At 39.6% G+C, this 7,747-nt stretch overlaps 1 long non-coding RNA gene across 1 annotated transcript; it reads left to right on the top strand.

Moving 5' to 3' along the window:
* The first annotated feature begins 3,513 nt into the window (after positions 1-3,513).
* On the top strand, positions 3,514-7,708 carry LOC132961645 (uncharacterized). The gene is made up of 3 exons (XR_009667970.1): positions 3,514-4,363; positions 6,431-6,529; positions 6,909-7,708. It is a non-coding gene; the product is annotated as an uncharacterized LOC132961645 (long non-coding RNA).
* The last annotated feature ends 39 nt before the right edge of the window (positions 7,709-7,747 follow it).

Below are 7,747 nucleotides of genomic sequence, written 5' to 3'. Positions count from 1 at the left end.
TTTTTAGTATGTGTTAACTAAGACCGAATTTGTATTGTTGTATTTGTATTTACTAATGCTTATAGTCTACATGTAAAACTATAATCATTACTTCTGATATTTTCAGTTTTATTTTCTACAAGACTATTAATATGGCTTTTTGACTTTTTTTTAAATAGGCTACATTATTATTTTTTTCCTACTGCATAGAAGATCATGAAAGGGTGTATTTTGTCTTTTTTTTCTAATGACAGTTAAGCTAATCGTTATTTGATGTTTATAATATCAAGGTTACAAACCTTTTTCTAAAATGTAGCCTATTTGTGTTGTTTTAAAAAGAGCAATTACTATAGGCTACAACACTATACTCCCTCTTACTATACTATACACTAAACTACGCTGTACTCCCGCTTACTATTCTACAAAATACTCCCTTTTGACATGCAAAGACAAATTGATCATTTGCCTTATTGATTATTAGGCTATTATTTCCTCAATTAATCAGCTAGCTTTATTGTTTACAAAATACCAGAAATGCCTTATGGGCTTTAAAAAGGGTTCTGTGATCCAACCAGATAGATACAATTTCTATCATAGCCTTTTGGAAAAACAAAAATAGGCTAAATAAATACACACAAGAAATGTGTCAGATATTTGACTTTTTCCTTTTGATTAACTAATTGGCAAAACTTTGATAATTAAAACAGATTAGAGATGATGTGATATTTTTCCGTATTTATTAATATATTTATTAATTTATTGATTGTGCTATAATTTCAACGAGCCATTGTGAATGAGCTGATAAACATAAAACCAACAGCACCCCTAGTAGACCAACTGCCTGCTCCAGAACAGAGTGGAGAGGAGGGGGAGCAGAGAGTGTAGGTTCTCAGTGAGGGGAGGGGGGGGGGGGGGGGGGGCTGTGTGTGTCGTGCATATGTGAATAAATGTGTGTTTGTAAGTGTTTAGGGAGTCTCAGAGAATACAGTTCAAACAGGGAGGGCATACGATATGATAACTGCGAATGTATCTTTATTGTTAAAATGATGGTATGACAACATCAATGGATAAACATTTTAATTAACAGCAGTTTAGAAATCATAATTATGGAACTGTTTTCAAAAGACTATTAGATGACCCTGAGATGTAACTAATGCTAAACCAGCCTGTATTCAATATGCACTCAGCGTCCTTACACACAAAAAAAACACACAATAACCCCTCTTTTGAAAAGTGTAGGTAGGTGTTAGACAGCTGTTGTTTTTATCCCGAGGGCAAACCTCATAGAGGAGAGAGGAAGTTTAGAAAAACCCTCCTTTGTTTTCCGGTCTATAATCTCCAAAATTACCTTTTTTATAGTGACACAAATTCCAGACATGTAAAATTTTAGAAAGAAAGAAAACAAAACAAAGAAAATATGTTTTCAATAGCACACAGTTATCACTATTGACCACGACAAAGGACAGTGACATACGTTTCTTTTGATTCATTATGTAGGCAGGATGTCATGTCTTGGTTGTAAGCTATAATGAAATGAAGACATAGCAAATGCAGATTCTGCATAGCATTATTATGTGCCCTAATGCCTCAAACTGTCTATTTGTAGTTAGTTTACCACTGGGAAGGGGGATTTGCTGTCAATAGGACATATAGGTAAATAATCCATTGGGTTTCCCCTGGGTAAAGGAAAAGCCTCAGCACAGAACATTAATTAGTCTCATGGACCGTCTTAGGAATGTAATGGGGTTACTGCTTGGAACAAACGCACATATGGGCCATAAATACCTTCACAAACATACCATGCACACATTCACATTTGGTCACACACACGCACAGGTACTCACACATTCACAAAAAATTTAAGCAAACACAGCCATGGCAGCAGGAAATTATCTATGCTATCAAAGAAAGGGCATCTTGAGTTATTTATCAAACACCTTTTTTGAATCCTTTCATTGAGGAATGTATTAATCAAAAGATTTTATTTGAACAGATGGAAACATCTGTTTGGGGAGATGAATTTCGAGTGGAGGCAAAAAAAAAGTCTCTCATATTCTCCGTATTTTTTCCAGTAGACGTTAGGCCTTGAGTAAGAATAGTGCTGTTGTCAGTATTAGCAATGAGGCTTGTAAGCCCTCCAAGTAGTTTGTAGTAACAGCTGGGTCTGACATGGAGAGCATGTACAAGGGCAGCCAGGCTGAAGAGAGGGAGGGGGCGGAAGAAAAAGAACAAAAAAAAAACATATAGTGAGTCTCCCCTTAATGAACACATCCAATGGTGACATACGTTTAGACAGAATTTTAATGTATGACGTAAAACAAAAGACATAAGACATTGACATGTATACTTTTGAGAGTAATTTAGGGTGGCTGTTCTTTCCAATGGAGCCATTGTCAAAAGCTGGCTTAATATATTATTCCTGGGGTTAAGCATTTTACTTTCAGCTGTTATTGTGTGCCGCCTGAAATATTTCAGTATTTTAAATCAGTTGTCTACTATTCATTTTCTTTCAAAATTAACACAAACGTTTAAAAGGTCAATTTTCAACCCAAAATTACAAGTCATTATCTGTGGGTAATGTACCACATGGTAACCTAAAAAGCTCAAAGCATCATTATAAAGGAGGGGCCAAACGAAAACACAAACATGTCCTCTATAATGTGAAAAATTTACAGTAGAATGGACAGTTTGAGGCAGAATGAGGAGGGACGCTGTCACACATGCCCTCAATGATTCCTTCGAGCTATTCCCAGCTTCATATCTGTAATTAACAACAGATGCACATAGAAAATTAGCATATGTTTGGCACATTGGTGCTAATTGGTCATATATTTGTGCATATTCATGGTATTTCTATGTATGTCCACACATTTTAACTTACTTAGATAAGATTAAGAAATAACAGCATGTATTGATGTGTAATAGTTGCTTAATCCTCTTTAGGTTTTTAATCAATAATGCTTTGTGGAGAACAAATATAGAAGGCAATCTTGCACTAGAGCGATGCATCACATATGTCACTTACACGGCTTTATTGTCCAGTGAGAAAGTAATGTTGTTACCTCAATAACACGTTTTTTTTTTGTTGTTGTCACTATTCTGAACACTCTCACATATCATACACATTGAGCACTCAGTGCCATCCTGCTCTGCACATATGAAGCCAAACCACATCACCAGGTTATATCTCACACAAGCATAAGCCTGTAGACATACAGTTATAGGCAGCACACATAACGCACACGGTGCTCAATGGTGAGGCAAGCTGCTCACCTCACTCCACACTGAGACCACTCAGAGCCTGTAATAGTAGAGGCTTAGGTTTGGGTGGGGGAAGGGCAGAGGTGCACAGGTTTCTGATCAGACAAGAAAACTAGGCCAAGACCAACAATCCCTCTCCTCGAACAGACTCTGCCCCTCCTAAATGCTGCAACTTTTTTTACAGGCTCATGATAAACACTAGCAGGATTGTCATTAATGGCGAAGCAAAGGAGTGATTTTGAGCCACAACACGTGTATTTAGAGGCATAACAGCTCCTCATAGCCGGGCCATGATTCATGCTTCCTTGCCCCTTTGGAAGCTGTCCTCCAATAAGAGTTAGAGGCTGGGGGTAGGAGCGGATAGATTGATAGTGTTGGCTGAGTGCCCATGCTCTGAGTCTATCTGTGCTGAAGGGGAGGAGACAGGGGGAATCTATCTGTTGTGCTCTCTGTGCTCATGATAAACTGACTCCCGTCAAGCTTCTTCCCCCTATTACAGCTCGCCTGGCAGAAGAAAAAAAAAACCAAACTCCCTCTGACTTCCAACATGTTTAAAAACAATAAAATGTGTGGAGAGAAGAAGCAAGTGATTGAAACAGGGTAATAACTCACAAGGTTATGCTATCCACATTTCAGTGAAAACATAAGTGGAGCAGGGCAACTGTTTGGGAACAAAGTGAGGATAGCATATCTTCCCTGATCTCCAACAAGTGTTCAAAACAGAACAAACTCAAAAGGGACACGATGAACCCAGATTTCACTTCATCACAAATGGGACCATCGCCAGCAGAAAGAATGCAATGTCTGCCTCCCCCATCCTGAAACTGTAATTCCCACAGAGCTCCACAGTGAGAAAGAAAATGAGTTTGAGGGATTGTCTATGACATTAATCCTCCCAAACACTACAGTTCCAGATCCAATACAGAGAGACAAACACGAAGCAAATCAACAATCTATTTACTGCAGGAAAACCTAAACCAACAAACCAACCTCTTTGACTTTCGTCTGCTCTCATTTGACCAGGACTTGCTCCCTATGCTGATTTTATGGGACCCCTGCCTGCCATCTTGGATTCCCATGATTGTGCAGTTGTGGCGCCCCTGTTCTGCCACCCACGCTTCAGGTACATGGAATAGAACATCAGCTTTACAAAGCCAGACAAGTGAACCCCCACCAGCAGACTGTATAGAGCAGATATTACACTGTGGTGGTGGTTTGAGAGATGAAGAATGGGAAGGTTAGGCATACAGAGACACAGAGAAACTGCCAAGTCCAGAGGAGTATTCCTACCTGAGCAAAAAAAAAAAAAACCCTCCCCCAATGTGATAATAAGATAATAATACACTAGTCATACATTTAGGGGGGTGCAAAAAGTCACATGATAAAAATCAGATCAGATGCTGAATTGACTCTAAATCAATTGAAGCAGGCATGTCAGGGCTACCCAGGACAGGAGGGGGAAGAGAGGGAGTGAAAGAGAGATAGATGTGAGCCCAAGTGGGGGAGGGAAGCGGAGATTGTTGGTGTCGTGGGAGCATTGCAACAACAATAACAGCAGTGTGTGCATGCGTGTGTATTGGTGTGTGTGTCTGTGTGTGTGTGTGTGTGTGTGTGTGTGTGACATAGTGAATGATTTGGAGTGGTAGTGGGGATGTGTTATGGCTCACAAAAGTGATGAAATGACATCTCCTTTACTTCAGCGCACAGCTGCTGTTGCAGCAAAGAACACACTGTTGAGATATCTGACCTTCTATTTTCTTTGGTATCCACTGGAGTGTCTGCCTGCCTGTCATTTTCACCTCTAATTAGCTGTATGTACACAAAGGCTACACTGTGTCCGTTACAAAAAGATCTCTATCCACTGATACTCTTGTCACAGATTTATCTGCAATGGAAAATGTGGCTTTGTGTGCATTAGCTCAAGAAAAAAATCTAACTATAAACTTGACATAAATATATAATGTTTTTTAAAAGTCTGTCAATTAAACATTTATATTCCAACAAATACTATCTGCCTGTATATTTACAATCACGTAATTGTTTCAAATAACTAAGCTTATAATTTAGGTTACAGCTTACAGGTAAAAAAAAAAAAGTGTTGTCACTATTGTGAAAACTTAAAGATATGACAAATTTTAGGTTAAGGCTTCTCTCTTTCGTTGTTTTCTCTATTTCTTTCATCTCTTTTTCTCCTACCCTCCCCCCTTTTCTTTGCAGATTAGAATTCATTAGCAATCAAAGAGCCTCCAGAGAGCTCCAGCTCTTAATTACCTACTCATTTGCATTTTTGCATATTAATGACTGCAGGGTTTTGGTAGGGTTTTTTGCCGCAGTGGTTTAAAGGCACCTCAGTCCTCTGTTCTCCGGGGAGGAGAAGAGATGGCCAGAGGCAAAGCTCCAAGCCTGTCCAATCCCCCCTCTATCCTTCCTGATGGGAGCTGGACAGAGCAAGAAGGGGGGAGTGATGGCCGAGGGACATGTGGGACGGGTGGGTGGCGGTGGTGTTGGTTGGGGGGAGACTACAGGGGTGCGCAGGTTAAAGGTCAATGTCCCTTATCAACATAAGAAAGAACACATGTCTCGAGCACTCTCTAATTATTGTCATATTGAGCAGTTTAAACACCTGATCTGAACAAAATATACCCTCAGAGAAACTGGAAATCTATACTGCAGAGACTGCTCACGTGGCTTTTATTGAGGACAGCAGCTAGTTTGGATGAAACTCATGTCCCACGGTGTGCAGAGGCAGGGGCATTTTATATCCCAGGAGAAAGGTGTGTACTGGTAAAAATGAGGCTAGTGTGTGTGCCGCTGTTTTTCCTTTACATTACAGCCTGTCTCTTAGTTTGCATGGTGAGGGCTGTTAGAGGCTCATTTAATGTGCAAGCCTTAATGATGATGCTGTGCATGCACATGTACACAAGCAAAAACCATTATAAAACCACACCTTGGCGCATAAGCATATAGACAAACATGTAAACAGAAACAATTACAGGCACATGCACACACACACATGCATGCACATTCACTTGCACAGAGCAAGGGAATAACATAACTAGAGAAGCCAGACAACAGCTCCCAGGCATCTCCCAGCCCCTGAAGTGCTTCTGTTCCTCTTATCCAATGTGTTTTGACTGCAACGATGATGTCTGAACATGGAAAATAACACTATATCCCACTGTGTTTTTAGATACCTTATACACATAACAATGAATGACCTGGATCCTGAGACATCTGGCTGACAGGTTCAACATGACTGAATTAAACATCTCATACTTTAATATATAAGGTATTGTGGATTGGTATGACATTAAACAGTGACTAAGGGATTTTTCTTTTTGCATCTTTTCATACATATACATGAAAGTGTTAACATATGACAAACTATCACAATCAAATCAAAATGCCAACTTATATACAACATGCAAGACACACATGTCTCATGGTGCATCCCTGAAAGCACACTGCTTTCAGAGTGGGCTTAAGTCGACTTAACTGCTATTAGTGGAGCATTATAAAATGTGTGTGTGTGTGTGTGTGTGTGTGTGTGTGTGTGTGTGTGTGTGTGTGTGTGTGTGTGCGCGCAGCCAGGGCCTGAGGACTGCAGCAATGTGTGGGCTGTTGGGGTGGGGTTAATGAGCTGTTCTATGACCTCTGTCACCCCGCAGGATCGCCTCAGGGAGACAGACCGACACAAACAGGAAGACAGGGTGACAACAAGCCCATGGTTGCAGTCAGACGCTGGACTTCTGGGACGAGTCACAATTAGAATGCTAACCTCGATTAAGATAATTTCTTAGACAAAACCTTAGTCTCCATTGGTATTTATTCTTTGAAACCATGCTAGTTCACTGTAGTAGTATTCATGTATGTCAGGCCAAATCACACTTTCCCTGCGCTGCAAGTTGTGGCTTTATTTGTGGAGTATTTTTAAGTATTAATATGGCTGTATGTGTATTAATGTTTATGCACTCTGCAATATGTAGATAGACTGCATGATCCGTGCTGCCGTGGTCAGTAAAGAGGGTGAGTGAGCATAAAAACAATGAGAGAGAGAGAGAGAGCAGTGATGTTTGGCTGCACTTAAGAGAGCACTGCGTCCTCTATTAAGAATAAGAGTGATATTACTGCCACCTAGTGGTTGTTGTAGAGAACTGACTTGTGCTCAGTTGCACAGGAAGATAGTACGAAAACATAAACACATATATGGTGTTAATCCATGCCATAGTGGCAAAGTCCTGTTTTTATGTGTGTTGAGTATTATGTTATTTGCTATAACGACATGTAACAGTTATTCAACATGATGAACTAGCATAATGAAAACTGTGAAATTACAGACAAGACAGAAACAGGGACCCGGTGCAATCATTTCTGTATCTTGTGCAATCAGTCCTTCAATATCAATATTTTTTAAAACAGATTTAATTTTTTTTTTAGGTGGAAATAATGTGTAACAAAATAAAGTAGATATGAATAATGTACATATATATTTATCTGGATTTTATTT

The sequence above is a fragment of the Labrus mixtus genome, chromosome 3 (genome assembly GCF_963584025.1).
Source record: "Labrus mixtus chromosome 3, fLabMix1.1, whole genome shotgun sequence".
Lineage (NCBI taxonomy): Eukaryota > Metazoa > Chordata > Actinopteri > Labriformes > Labridae > Labrus > Labrus mixtus.
This window is presented reverse-complemented; position numbering and strand designations above follow the sequence as displayed.